General features: G+C 36.5%; 1 protein-coding gene across 4 annotated transcripts in view; it reads left to right on the top strand.

The window, feature by feature from the left end:
• The first annotated feature begins 410 nt into the window (after positions 1-410).
• The window catches only part of LOC109403341 (cell surface glycoprotein 1), a 168,622-nt gene continuing 153,198 nt past the window's right edge, over positions 411-15,834 (top strand). For all 4 annotated transcript variants that reach the window (XM_029875711.2, XM_062856335.1, XM_062856334.1 and 1 more), the window contains exon 1: positions 411-494. The gene's annotated coding sequence lies outside the window, so the exon portion shown is untranslated. The remainder of the gene's footprint in view (positions 495-15,834) is intronic.

The following is a 15,834-nucleotide window of genomic DNA, read 5'->3' as shown; positions in this document are numbered from 1 at the left end:
TTCACCGGCGACGGCGTACGGTGGAGAACATGACTGACGTCGTTGAGACGTTTCTTGTGCAGCACAAGACAGTGCAGTGTTGTAATCTTAGTAGTGTCTTCGGACGAAGGCTCTGGAATGAAGACGGTCCGCCCAAGCTCGGTCGGTCGAACCAAAAGCAACTGCAAAATGCATGAGGATTTTGGTCTACTTTGAGGAGGAAATTTTCGATGTGACAGGTTGGGTGAGGGAAATTTGTCACATGATAGACGCTGACGCTTGCGGGAGGATTGTAGGATTGTCGGAAATCTTTGTTGACCAAGTCTGCTCTCGAATGTGATCCTTCATAGTTATAGTAATGAAATATTCAACCGTTGTTTTCCGAGTCATAAAGTTAACTCGAATCTACCGTTTTGGATTTGTCGTTTCAGAACCGCAATTGACACATAGGACAGTCACGTTGGCCGCATCCCATCATCATCGACTGCTACTGCTGCTGCTGCTACAGCTGGAAGGTAAGAACGTTTCCTTTTTCCACACGAACTATTTTCGTGTGGAACGATCTAAAATTCAAATCTTAATTGGCTTCCTTGGTACACAATATCGGATGACACCTTCGGGGCAGGCCAAAGTTTGTCTCATTAGCCTCCGATGTTGTCGGATCGGGGGGAGCAACTCAACTCAGCCGGCATCCGACACTGTACAAGCTGCACCAAAAGCAACAGCAGCCCAGATCATCCCCTAAGCCGGATTTGCCAAAACAACGCAAAACCAGGCAAGCTGTCCCATTATCTATGCAAAGTTTACCATATTGTTTCGCCAACGCCACCGCTCGTCGGCCGAAATCCCCCTTTTGTAGTGTGGGGGAACGTTGGTGTAGCTAGGATTTCTTGTTCGGGGGTAACTGGCAGGGGTCGATGCGGTAAATGCACGGGTATTCAGCATGGCGATGCTGAGGGTGACAGGTTCGATTCCAGGTCGATCCAGGAACTTTCCGTAATGGAAACTGCGACAGAGGAAGTTTTCAGATAATAACTATACAAGGGCTTACATAACACAGTTGAGAAGCAGTACCTATTTGTTCTAGTTGGGACGTTACGCTAGGAAGGATTAGAAATTTCCAATTTTTTCCAAATTTTCTGGTGGAACTCGTTATGGTGCTATTATGCATAATCTTTTAAAATTTTTGAATAAATTTGAGGCGAAGTATTTTATGGCCATATTTGTATTTGTACTAAATTCCAATAGTTTTCAAAAATAAACCACGGATAATTTTTTGCAGCAGATTATAAAACGGATTATAAACGGGTTCAATTCAACAAAAAAATTCTATAAATATTTCAATGGAGTTCCTTAAATAATTTGTGACGAAAGTCGTGAAAAAAAATATGTTATAGTTTTTTGCTATGAATCTCTAATCGTAAAATTGAAGGCCAAATTGTTTATAAAAACATGATTGAACACTTTCATACCAATAACCTACTTGGTGATTTTAAACCGACATTTCTGAACAAAAATAATAATTGAACAATGGGCTTTTCGAATGCAGACATATTTTTTTTTTGACGAACTGCATGCCCATTTGTATCAGGTCTTTAATGGTAGCTCCGAGTAGATTGCAATATATTGTACCTACTGCTGGTGCTATTTTTGGTGTATTTTCTTCATTTTATATAAGGAATCCTAGAGAAAACTACTATGAGCTTCTTCAAAAAAAAAACACAAAATAATTTGAATCGCTTGTTAACATTACCTAGTAAACATTTGTGGAGAATCTAGACAAATGTCTGTTGAATTCCCTGGGCCAATTTATAAATGTGGAGCCAATGGCCACAACATGGTGGGCGCTTTCGTTTTAGAAGATATATTGACGTTCAGAAATTCTAGTGTTAAAACTACGATGAATGATTTATATGTAGATAAAAATATTAAAAAAATATAAAAATAACAAAATAAAAAAAAAACAATATGGCGAAATTTCATAGAGCATTGAAAATGATAATAGTAAAAGTTTCTGAAGAAACTTTAGGGATATCCCTTAATGAGTTCGCGATGAAATTTTTGAATTCATTTCTTAGGAAATTTCATGTGAAATTTCTAGATTATTCACCGTATTTGCCACATTTTCAATTTGGAAAAAAAGTCTTTAGAAATCAACCATTCAGAAATTTGGAACAAAACTCTTCATTTCACCTCAAATTCTTGCTGGATCCAATAAGGATCGATACGTTGGAAGAAGAAAACATTTAGTTGTTTTTGACCCCGAAAAGACTGAAACGCCAAAACTATTCGAAAGCTGGAGTTCTCGTAAATTTGCTTTATGAAATATAACCTCAATATTCCAAAAAATCTATTCCGAAAAAAACTCTCGAAATTCATCTAAGAACTTTGTGAAAAACTATTTAAAACATTTTCCAAAATTTCTGGCAAAAACAAATAAAAATATTCCCACAACTCTTTTGGAAGAGCATTTGATTGACTTTGTTTGAGACCAAAAATAATTCTTCACAAAACTCAGTGAATTTCAGATAGAGTTAAGGGGAATTTTTATTAGAATTTCCAAAAAAAAAGGTTGTGCGATATTTGAATGAACAGCTAGTTTCAAATTAAACAAAACTAATTTATAGTAAAAATGCAAAAAATGATATTTTTGTAAATACTTAAATGATTTTTGCGGAATTTCTGTAACAGATGTTGCCCCTGGAACATAAAAAAAAAAACAATATAAAAATAGGCGTGAATTTTCAGAATATAAAACATAATATAAAAACAAATGCCAAATTTAAAGCAGAATTTTGTAACCAAGTTTGTGATTACATTCCCATCAAAATTAAAATGTTGAAGTTATCAAATAACTTAACATGTTATAACGCGAAATGGTTTTTGCAAGAGGTTTCATAAAATTATTGAAAGAATTTCTTTTAACATTTACAAAGTCGTTGGACTAATATAAACTAAATCAGCTTTTTACAACGAAATAACGCAAATTAACTGCAGAAGACTTTTAAGTTGAATTACGTAAGCGTTTCGACAGATTCATAGATGAAAACATTTCAGGCGCACTTTCAAAGAATGTTTGGAGGGGCAACAATTTAAAAAAAGCAATGTGATTTCTCAAAAAGTTACACAAATCTTCTGGAAAGGTTCATGATAAGTTGGAAAAAAAGCTTGCTTATATAAAATTACCATATTTTTGACATGCACTCGAAGAGTAAAATGTGAAGACCGTTGTCAGGATTTCTGAAGAAATAAGCAGCAGCATTACTAAGTACTTTGTTTTTTTTTTTAATTTTTTGGGCACTTTATTTGTATCTACAGATTTAATAACCATACCAAGATAAACCACAAAAGCTTGATCCAGAATTCCTTTCATTATCCATTTCTGTCCATGTGTTTTTTTAGATTCTTTCAGGAATTCCCTAATTTTTTTTTTGGGTCTTCTTCAGGAGTTTCTCAAGAAACGTTTCCAAAGATCAAGATGAATCTAGTTCACAGATTTCTTCAAAAATTTCCCTCCTGGGATTTCTTTAGGGATTCTTTAAGAAATTCCTTCAATCTTAACAGAAACTCGTGCATGCATTCTTCATGTATTTTTTGAAACATTTTTGAAGGAAATATTCCACGAATGTTCTTAGATTTTTTCCAAGATTTTTTTTTATTTTCCTTAAAAAATGCAATTGCTGGAGATGTTTTTATACAGTGATTCGGAGATTTTTTTTAAGTAATTCCTCTAAAAATTTCCTTTAGAAGTTTAACTATTTTATAAAAAATATTTGTAATATTATTATTGATATTACAAAAAAAAACTGTAGATAAATATAATAAAACTAGCAGTCCCGACCATCGTCGAACTGCCTACCTCAGGGCCTGCCAACGTTGTTTTTTGACATGCATACCCCACAAAGTTCCACAAAATTATCAAGAGATTCTTCAAGAAGCCCTTCTCCTCGCTTCTCTGGACGAACCTTTTGGTATACCTGCAGGGATCGCTTAGGATTTTTAAAGACTTTTTTTCAGAGATTCTATCAGAAATTTTTTCCTGTGATGATTGAAGAATTTCTCTAAAGACTCTCTGAAAAATTACCGAAGAAATAACTCCAGATTGTCTTTGAAATTATCAAGAAATTTTCCTAGAAATTCTTTTTTGAATACAGAGCGTTCTCTTATAAAATCTTTTTTTTTATTTCTTTAGTGGTTCTCCAAAAAACTCTCCTCTGATTTTTTTGTTTCTGCACGATTTCCATCGAAAGTTTCTCCACGTAGCACTTCAGGGATTTTTGTGTAATCATCTCTTCAGAAGTTGTATGACAAATTATCCTCAGAATTCCTCAATAGGTATCTCCAGGAGTTCTTCCAAAGATTCCTTCAGAAATCCCTCAAAGGATCCCTCAAAAACCCACCAGTACTTTTGTCTGCAATTTCTGCAGGGAATTCTGCGAATATATAAAGGCAATTCCTTCTGAAATGGGTTTCCCTTCTGAAATTTCTCAAGCAGCTTTTCCTTGGAAATATTTTCAAAGTTTCTTCGAAGTTTTCCTTGTTTTTTTTAAGGAATTGAAGGTATTCTTATACGTTTCTTCGGGTATTCTTCCAGGCATTCGTCCAGGAAAGTGTGAATTTAAGAAATTGTTATGTGATTTTTTTTTCTTAGAACCCCTAAAGAATTAAAAAAAATTTTTCTAGGAATCTTCAAGGGTATCATCTGAAAAAGTCCTGTTAAAGATTCTGAAAAAATTCATGCAGGTATATCAATGTTGTGGAAGAATTTCTCATGGAATTCTTGAAGCAACCTTTGGAAGAATTTACAAAGGAATCTATGAAGGATTTTTAAGAAGTATATGGAGAAATTTCAGGGAAGAAATTTTAAAGTAATTCCTTGCTGGAATTCCTGAAAAAAAAACCCTAAATTTTTAAATATTTTTTCCAAAGCAGCATTTTTAAAGAAATACACGAAGAATTCCTGAGGAAAGTCCTTGGGGAAATTCCTAGGATTGCTTATTGAAAAATTTTAAGAAAATTTCTGAAATAAACTTGAAGAAACGTCTAGATATTTATTTATTTGCCATTTTTAGTTAGAGAACTACACAAACCAATACTAAATCCTATTTTAAATTATATTCTACTAACATTAAATAAGCTTCAGATAAGCTTCAGTAAACATTCCTAAAAATTATTGAGATACTTTTAAAGGAATTTAAGTGTAAATTCCTTGAAAATAGTTTTTGAACAAATTCTTGGATAAATATGTAGAGAAATTCTAAGAGTTATCCTAAGAGGCGATACCAGAGAAATGTCTAAGGAAATGCATGGAGTAATTCGTAAAGAAAAATCTGGAGAAATCTCTTTTTGAATTCCTGCAACAACATCCGGAGGAATTCCCACCTGAACCACTGGTTACTGTTAAGTGAATTTCTGTAAGTATTCCTACATGATTAGAACGTGAAGAAATTCCTAGAATCCCTAAAGCAATTTCTGAACTAATCTCTGGTGCACCTCTTCAAGAAATATCTGTACAAATTTCAGAATCTCTGGCACATTTACTGAAAACCCCACTGAAAGAACTCACTCAAAGTGCACATTTTCGGTAAAACAATCAGTGTGATAAATTATAACTTTCAAATAACTCAACGTACCTACACACTATTGCTAAATATAAGGAATAAAATCCACAGCTCATATGAGATTTGAACTCGCGACGCTTAATCTGGACAAGTGCGTTACCAGCTAATCTATGCTGAAATAATTCATGAAAGATGCTTCAAACGAATTTCTGACGGCATTTTTGTAGAAAATTCTGGAGAAAGAAGGAATTCCTGGAGAAATTTCTGAAGGAAACTTTGAAAGAGTGTCTGAGGGAGCCTGTGGAAGATTTTCTGAAGAAATCTTTTTAGAAATTCTTGGCGCAATCTTGAACTTTTGATTTCCAAAAGAAATTGCTAAAAGAATTTCTCACGAAATCCATGGGTGGTTTACTTTAAGTATTTTCTAGAGAAATATTTGGAGAAGTTTGTCCTCTAAAGGAAATCCTGAAAACAAAAATGTTGAAGATATTTCCAAGGCAATCCATTGGAGAAGTTTTAAAATAATTTCCAATAAGAATTTGTAGAAGACTCTGTGAAACGATTTCCACGAGGATTTTACAAAATATGTTATGGATAAATTTCAGATGACACCCAAAACAGGTTTATAAAAAAGTTCCTTACTAACTTCTAGAAAAAAAGGAGTAAATTCTAAACCATAAATTATTAAAAAAAAACCATGCAAAAAATTCTGAAATAATTTTTAGAGAACTATACGGAGGAATTCCTGGTAGAACTTCTTGAAAGTTCCCTGGTAGATTTTCTGAAGGAATCGCAGGATATTTTTTGAAGGAAAAACTTCGAAGTTTTTTTTTTAAATTCATGCAATTTATGAAAATATTCATGGGTGGATATTTAAATAAATCTTCACATGAATTTCTGAATAAATCCTTCTCTCAAAGTTCATGGAGGAATTTTTGAAGCAGTCCATGCAAAATTGCCCGAAATATGTTTCGAGAATTGGGGAGGTATAGCTAGTGAAATATTTGAATTAATGCCTGTAAGAAGCTAAAAAATCTCTTGATAAAGTTTCCGAATGACTCTTTAAAGATTCTCCAAAGAGCCTGTAAAAGAATTTCTGAGAGAGTTTATAGAGAGATTCTGAAAGAATCCCTCACCAAAAAAAACAAGTGCATTCCAAAAATTTCAGCAATTAAAGCTTATAAAACTACCTTCTCAAAAATATTGTTTTAAAAATTTTCCGCGAGTTCGGGAATAGTTTTTCCGGCTTTTCTTTTTGAATTTTCTACGGTGGAAAATTTTGTGGAAAACTTTTTCTACTTTATACTTTTTTTTTATTCCTGAGAAAATTTGCTTTCATTTTCTTTAAAAAACTTTGTTTCTTCTATGCTTCGTTCTTGAGTTATAATTTTTCAATGAAAAGGCTTAAATGATACATTTGGACATTTTTCAACAAAATTGGCCATAACTCAAAAACGAAAAGAAGTGCATTCCAAAAATGTCAGCGATTAAAGCTAATGAAATAACCTTCTCAAAAATATTTTTTTGATATTATTTTACGAGTTCGGGCATTGTTTTTCCGGCTTTTCTTTACGAATTTTCTCAACTGTGGAAAATTTTGTGGAAACCTTTTACCAGTTAATATTGTTTTTTTTTTATTTCTGAGAAAATATGCTTTCATTTCCTGAAAAAAAACTTTGTTTCTATGATGCTTCATTCTTGAGTTATGATTTTTCAAAGTAAGTAGTGTCAGGGGAAAACAAAGAATTAAAATAGGCGAAAAAATAGGCAACCTTGATTTTTCTCAATTTTTTTTTGTTCATATATTCATGAGCCCAGCCTGTGGAAAAATTTCATGAAAAACTGGGACCCTTCGGCCCAATTCCGTACGGTAATAAAAAAAATGCCCGTGTGTAACTTGGGTTATGATAATAAATCATTGTTTTTCTTAAAATTTCTGAATAATTTAAGGTTTATCCCATCTGGCTCAAAAGTGTGTTCCCCCTAGCCACACCTCTGCTGGTGGCGGATAGGGGTTAAACGAGATTAAACTCGTTTCCATTATGAAAAGGCGATCCCCACCAATGTTTAGCACCCACAAACCCCTCGGGGGAAACATTGCTCCGGATACTCCAGATAGTCTAAAAGCACGTATTAGATACATCTCTCCCCACCCACTTTGACATCTTGGGAGCGAAACCTCAAACCGCTCACCGACCGACCACCGGACGACCGTCTAAGGACGACGGACCATCACCGGCGTCGATTGTCATCATGGTGTGTTGTGCACCTTTGCCTTCGTCGGTGGATTGGAAAACCAACCGATTTCTAATCATTTAACCCCCTAAGGAGTTGGCCGAAGCGTGTTCCGGGTCCGTATCATAACGGTGCGATAAAATCTCAGAATGTCCAACCGGCGAGGCGGCGCACAGCAAGGCAAGGGAAACAACTACTGTGCGAGGAAGTGATTATCATTCTACGATCAAAGTAGGGTTGTTTTAAACTGTATCCTATTTGGAAAATGTTGCGTGTGGTGAGTATAATCGGTTTCTGGTCCTAAAAGAATAATAATAAACAGAGAAGGGGGTGCCGAGTGGAGGTCAGGAAGATATTAACATAATCAGTCAAATTGATTGCTTCCAAGGCTTTCGCTACTCTGTACTTCTTTTCAAAGTTTACAATTTTCGTAGATTATTGAATTACATAAAAACAAAATTAATAAAAATGCTTTAGGGTGGGATTCGAACTCGCGATTCCATATTAACTAGACTGGCGCTTTTACCAACTAAGCCACAGAGCATGGAAAGCTTCTGCAGAATGAAAAGCTGATCTGAAGTCATACTGATACTGTTTAACAGCATCGTTAACTTACCCTTCATCTATTTACGCTCAAGAAACGTAAATCTTAAAATATTATCACATCCAATTAGAATTTTATACGCCTCAGTTATTAAGTTCCCCTCATAATACCTAAATTCTTTAATCAAGCAAACCCCATTCGACCCTCCTCAATACTCAAGCACCTGATCGTACCGGGGCGGCGACGGCAGTACCATAAAATTATTTTAATCCCATAAACCCTTTTCCGTGCCGTCGCGGCAGCGACGCGAGGACGTGAAGCGTATCTTCCACGCTTCACCGGAAAAAGGGGTAATAGGTACCTACATTTGCATAGCGCGCTTCCCAAACTCCTCGTTAACTTTCAGCCGGGAAAAAATGACAGGAACGACGGTCGTTAATTAATTTATGACGTTTAATCTGCTTGACCAAATCAAATTTTACATCTCCTGCCCTCATCGGCCTTATCGCCGCCAGTCGTAAAGGAGTTGAGCTTTATGGGTCTTGTTCGATAAAACCTTAATCGGAAGTTATTTTCGATTTTCGCTGTACAGCTGAGGTGTGTAGGTGGAATTGAAATTGGATATCACCCAGAAGCAATTCATGTAAAAATGCTAACAAAGAAATCGGATATCTCTGCAACCGACAGGGAGTTGTACGCTGGCAAATGCACATCCTGTCCCATTATTTTTGCCATGTTGTCTTGTCAGCAGCGGTACCCATTTGTCGTAACGTGAGCAGGATACGTGTTGCCTCGTTGTCAGGTGGCTCAAAAGATATTATACATTTGCTCTCATGGTGTTTCAGGAATAGTAGTATTCGCAGTGTTGGAGTTATAATCATTTGTTTAACTAGATATATCTAAATCTTCAAAGGTTTGCCGTCAAAAGTTTTAGCATCCAAAAGCTTTTTTTAATACCTTAAATCTGGTTCACAGATTCTGATTAAAACAAATGGATTCGGCTACGTGGAATCAATGAAGAATTTGTCATAGGCAACCCTTGAGGAATTTCAAAAGGAATTGTTGTAAAATTAAAAAAAAAATCCACCGAATGCATTTCTGAAGGATTATATAAAAGAACCCTTGGATAAATTGCTTAGTAAATGTCTAGAGAAATGCATAACGGATTTTCTGGAGGAATTCCTGTTTCTCATTCCTGTTTAGACATTTCTAGAGAAATTTCTAAAAAAAAAACATTGTCAAATAATCCATACAAAATTTTCTCAAGGAGTCTTTGGAGATGTTCTGGAAAAAAATACCTGTACGAATATCTGTAGGATTTCCAGAAAGAACTTCTGAAGAAAAGGCTAGATGAATTGCAGAAAGATTCCTTGAAAGAATTTCTGAATAAAATACAAAGGACTCACTGGAGAAATTTTCTCTAGAAAATATAAAAAAAAATCCATGATTTTTTGAGAATCCTTGAAATATTTCAATAAGGAACTTCTGGAAGATGTTCTGTAAGAATCCCTGGAAGAACTTTTTAAAGAGTCCATGAAGATTTTGTAATACAGTACTTTTTGAAATTTGTGGAAGAATCTTTAGAGTTATATCTGGAGCAATCCCTAGAAAACCCCTAAAAGCTTCTCTGGAACAAAAAAATCCCTGATGAAATTTTTGACAAAATCCGCAGAAAAACTTCTAAAGCAATCCTAGAAGGATTTCCTAAGAGGGTTTTTTGAAACAGTACTATGGAGGAATACTCAGGAGGATGTTTTTCTCAACGAATCCTTGGAGAGACTACCCGAGCAGAAGAGAATAACAACAGCATAACAAAATGCGTTATTTTGGCAAAATAACTGCATAATGGAATTAGTAATTTTCATGTTATTAACATAACATATTGAGTTATAAACTTGTCTGTCATAAGCGGCAAAATAACAAGTCACATAACAAAAATTTGTTCCTGGAAAACCAATTCAATAACATGTTTTGTTAGTGTCTATAACAACTTAATAACAGTGAATTTGGGAAATGTTTCAATAACAAATTTTGATATTAAAGAGTTATTGATAACATTCCGAAAGCAAAATTAGTTATGATATCAAACGTTCGCATATGCTGTTGAATAGGATGCTAAAGTGGAGGCGATATGCGTACACTTTACCGTGGTTAAATGAAAGCATTTACGCATATGACCTCCACTTTAGCATCCTATTCTACATCATATTCGACTCCGTGTTGGCCGAGAATGCTATACATATTTATACCATCATGTGAGAAGGGCGGAACAATCATTGCAAACTTCAGTTTCTCTCTTCCTTCATAGGCGTATTTTCAACTATTCGTGTAATCTTTTACCACAACTTGGTAGATCCGACTTCATCCTCTGGAAAGATAGGGAAAACATGTGAAAATACCAAATATTTCTGAAAAATCCCATTCAAAACCATCTACAATTTTGGATTCAGCTGTCTGTATTAGATTCGTTCAAACAAGTTTACTCAATAAGTTTGACATTTTTATCATTGAATCATGAGAATCATATCAAAGGGGGAATCTGAAACGTCCCTTTCAAACCCCACCTTCAATATCGTTTGCTATGTTCTCGTTTTGATGTATATAGGGTACTTTTCAGCTACAACTCAGTCAATTTCAAACCTCGCGCCGCCCAGCAGGGACTTGGTTTTGTACACATTACAGCACCTCCATGTCACGTAATACACCACACCTCGTCATAGGCGAAACTACTGGGGGTGCCGGGGGTGCCAGGCACCCCCTAGAATTTGAAAGCATTGCTGTGTGATATGGGGCGATGAATGATGATTGGATGAACTAATGAATATTTGTTTATAGTGCACCCCCTGGAAAAAATCCGTAGTTTCGCCCATGTACCTCGTATCAAATGTGATACCGTAAGCGTAACATACTTTGCGCACATAGGGCCTAACTTTGCGCACTTTTTAAAAAAATAGTTCAACAATTTTGCTGGTGCATTATGCAAACTTTTTCCCACGGAATACTATCTCTAGCTAGTATTCCGTGGGCAAAAGTTTGCTTGCACTCTGTCAAAGTTAGGATGTAATAAAAAATGGATGAGGAAGACAAATTGATGAGAGAATATGCAGTTGTTCCCCTCACTCACGAAATGCTGTAAATAGCGTTGTAGAATTACGTAGGTTTTTTTTTCAAAACTTGTTTTAGTTTTGATAGCAATAGCATTAAGTATTTGTACACTCTCAATAATACAATAATAACCAAACTTGTTCCACAACAAAATGTAATATTGAAATGTTATTTTTTGCAATTTCTCATCGTAATAGGCTGTTTTACCTCACGCAAATCTGACAGGAAAAGGCCTACTTTCCCACACCAAATTATCAGTGCTGTAATGGTTCATTACAGCACTGATTTGCATTGCGTAATGAACCATTACAGCACTGTTTTCAGTTTTGATCAACTTCTTGATGCTTTCTGGACGCAGGTTTGGAAAATTGTGACAACTGCACAGTATAACCTGCTATGATCAGACTTTCTTAAACATGGCTATGGAAATCTGTGTGCAGTTTGATGAAAAAGTTTTGTTAAAAACTATCCTCAAGTGGTAATTTATGAAATTGCAAAAAACGTTGTACGCATCTCGGTGCAGAACTCGATTTTTACAGCACTCGTCGTACTTATCCAACTCGGCAAGCCTCGTTGGATAAGTGTACAACTCGTGCTGTAAAAATCTTCATTCTGCACCTTGTTGCGTAAACTACTATTATTGCTGTATACCAATAGTTTGGTTATAACAAAATAAGATTGTCCAACAAAACATGTTATGGAAACGTAATACCTTGATAATTCAATAATAACACAACAAAATATAAAAACAGGTTTTGTGATTTCGTAGTTATTAATTTGATATTCCCCTCTGCTCGGGTAACGGACAAATCTACGGTGGAACTTCTAAAAGTAACTTTTTACAAATTTATGTAAAATTTTGTAGTATTCTTAAAAAAATGTCATAAGAAAGCTTGGCAGGAACTTCCAAAGAAATTCCTGGAAGAATTCTTGGAGAAAATTTCTGAAATAATCCCTAAAAGAATATTTGGAAGATTTTCTCCAAGAATCCCTTATAGAAATTCATAAGAAATGCATGTAAGACTTTATAATGAAATTTTTTCGGAAATTTCTAGATTAATTTTAAGAATAATTTTTGGAAAATTGTACGGAAAACTTCCTAACAGCCTCTGTGGAAAATTTCCTGAAGATATTCCCAAAGGATTCACTTAAAACATCCATGTAGGGATTGAAGCAAACTATGAAAGGTTTTATATGTAACATTATTTGTCGAGAAATTTGTGAAGAAATTTATACAAGAACTTTCACAGAAATGCCAAAAGAAATCCTTTAAATTTTTGAAGCTATCCAAACAACATACTTTTAAAGAATTCTTTGAAAACTATTAGGGGGATTCACTTAACAGCGTAAACTGATTAAACTGATTAAACGTCGCGAACACCAAGGCAATCTTTGATTATTTAATTCGCAAAATCATGAAACATTTCAAATAAGCAGAAAGTCATGGCTTACGAAGCAATTTAATCTGTTTAGTGAGTACCCCTATTAGGATGATTTCCTAGAAGAATTTCTGAAAGAATTTGATGTGAAATTTCTGAAGCAATCCCTAAAGTATGTTTTCAAGAGAATTTCGAGATTTTTTTTTTTCAAAAAACCTTGTAGGAGTTTCTGGAGGAATCCATGAAGAGTTATTCATGCAACCCTGGAAGATCTTCAGATGCCGCTTTTTGGAAAATAAAAAAAAAAACTCCGAAAATATTTCTGTAGAGCTTTGCAAAGGAATTTTTGAACGAATTCCCGAATAAAATTCTTGAGGAATACAAGCAAGATTCTTTGGAGGTATTTCTTATTAAACCACTGGAAGAAATCATGAACAAATCCGTGCAGAATTTCATGGAGAAATTTTTAAAACATTTTTTCGAGAATTGCCAATGCAATTCAGATCAAAATTCCTGAACAAGTCTCAAGAAGCTCTGGAAGAAATTCCCGTACAGATTCCAAAAGGAATCTCTGATATAATTTCTGAATAAACCGCTAACAGAATCAACGGGAATCAACGCGAAAGAATCATTGGAAAAATCTCTGAAAAAGTTATAAGGTATACAAGGAGATATTTCTGAAAGAATATCTGCAAAAATATCACAATTTTCCAAGCTCTTTTTTAAGATTTTTTTAAATATATTTTTATGCAACAGAATTTTCGGTATGTATTCGGTGGATTTTTTTTTCAAGGAATCCTTTACCGAAAGATTTTCTGTTGGAATTTTTACAATTTTAAAATCTTTACAATTTTACAAAAATCTTTAGACTTATTTCTGACTTATTTTTAAAAAATCTTGAAGCCTTTCTGAAAAAGATTATAAAAAAAAATCTGTGGGTTTTCCAAAAGTAGCCGAGGACAGTAACTTGAATTGCTGTAGGAATTTCGGAGTATTTTTAAAGAAACTCGTAAAGAAATTGCCGAAGCAGACTATTGAAGATTTTATTAAAAGTGTTCCTAAAGAAATTTCTGAGGAAACCGTGAAAGGAAGTTCTGATTTATCGACCATATTCTATTTATATGTATGGCTTTATCGATCTTTTCCTACTCAGAGAATAAGGGAGAAGAGATCAAAGTTAAATTCTGAGAGAATCCTGCTCAGGATTCTGTGAGAATCCTGCTCAGGATTCTGAGAGAATCCTGCTCAGGATTCTGAGAGAATCCTGCTCAGGATTCTGAGAGAATCCTGCTCAGGATTCTGAGAGAATCCTGCTCAGGATTCTGAGAGAATCCTGCTCAGGATTCTGAGAGAATCCTGCTCAGGATTCTGAGAGAATCCTGCTCAGGATTCTGAGAGAATCCTGCTCAGGATTCTGAGAGAATCCTGCTCAGGATTCTGAGAGAATCCTGCTCAAGATTCCGAGAGAATCCTGCTCAGGATTCCGAGAGAATCCTGCTCAGGATTCCGAGAGAATCCTGCTCAGGATTCCGAGAGAATCCTGCTCAGGATTCCGAGAGAATCCTGCTCAGGATTCCGAGAGAATCCTGCTCAGGATTCCGAGAGAATCCTGCTCAGGATTCCGAGAGAATCCTGCTTAGGATTCCGAGAGAATCCTGCTTAGGATTCCGAGAGAATCCTGCTCAGGATTCCGAGAGAATCCTGCTCAGGATTCCGAGAGAATCCTGCTCAGGATTCCGAGAGAATCCTGCTCAGGATTCCGAGAGAATCCTGCTCAGGATTCCGAGAGAATCCTGCTCAGGATTCCGAGAGAATCCTGCTCAGGATTCCGAGAGAATCCTGCTCAGGATTCCGAGAGAATCCTGCTCAGGATTCCGAGAGAATCCTGCTCAGGATTCCGAGAGAATCCTGCTCAGGATTCCGAGAGAATCCTGCTCAGGATTCCGAGAGAATCCTGCTCAGGATTCCGAGAGAATCCTGCTCAGGATTCCGAGAGAATCCTGCTCAGGATTCCGAGAGAATCCTGCTCAGGATTCCGAGAGAATCCTGCTCAGGATTCCGAGAGAATCTTGCTCAAGATTCCGAGAGAATCCTGCTCAGGATTCCGAGAGAATCCTGCTCAGGATTCCGAGAGAATCCTGCTCAGGATTCCGAGAGAATCCTGCTCAGGATTCCGAGAGAATCCTGCTCAGGATTCCGAGAGAATCCTGCTCAGGATTCCGAGAGAATCCTGCTCAGGATTCCGAGAGAATCCTGCTCAGGATTCCGAGAGAATCCTGCTCAGGATTCCGAGAGAATCCTGCTCAGGATTCCGAGAGAATCCTGCTCAGGATTCCGAGAGAATCCTGCTCAGGATTCCGAGAGAATCCTGCTCAGGATTCCGAGAGAATCCTGCTCAGGATTCCGAGAGAATCCTGCTCAGGATTCCGAGAGAATCCTGCTCAGGATTCCGAGAGAATCCTGCTCAGGATTCCGAGAGCATCCTGCTCAGGATTCCGAGAGAATCCTGCTCAGGATTCCGAGAGAATCCTGCCCAGGATTCCGAGAGAATCCTGCTCAGGATTCCGAGAGAATCCTGCCCAGGATTCCGAGAGAATCCTGCTCAGGATTCCGATAGAATCCTGCTCAGGATTCCGAGAGAATCCTGCCCAGGATTCCGAGAGAATCCTGCCCAGGATTCCGAGAGAATCCTGCCCAGGATTCCGAGAGAATCCTGCTCAGGATTCCGAGAGAATCCTGCTCAGGATTCCGAGAGAATCCTGCTCAGGATTCCGAGAGAATCCTGCTCAGGATTCCGAGAGAATCCTGCTCAGGATTCCGAGAGAATCCTGCTCAGGATTCCGAGAGAATCCTGCTCAGGATTCCGAGAGAATCCTGCTCAGGATTCCGAGAGAATCCTGCTCAGGATTCCGAGAGAATCCTGCTCAGGATTCCGAGAGAATCCTGCTCAGGATTCCGAGAGAATCCTGCTCAGGATTCCGAGAGAATCCTGCTCAGGATTCCGAGAGAATCCTGCTCAGGATTCCGAGAG

Source organism: Aedes albopictus, chromosome 3, assembly GCF_035046485.1.
Source record: "Aedes albopictus strain Foshan chromosome 3, AalbF5, whole genome shotgun sequence".
Classification (NCBI taxonomy): Eukaryota; Metazoa; Arthropoda; class Insecta; order Diptera; family Culicidae; genus Aedes; species Aedes albopictus.
This window is presented reverse-complemented; position numbering and strand designations above follow the sequence as displayed.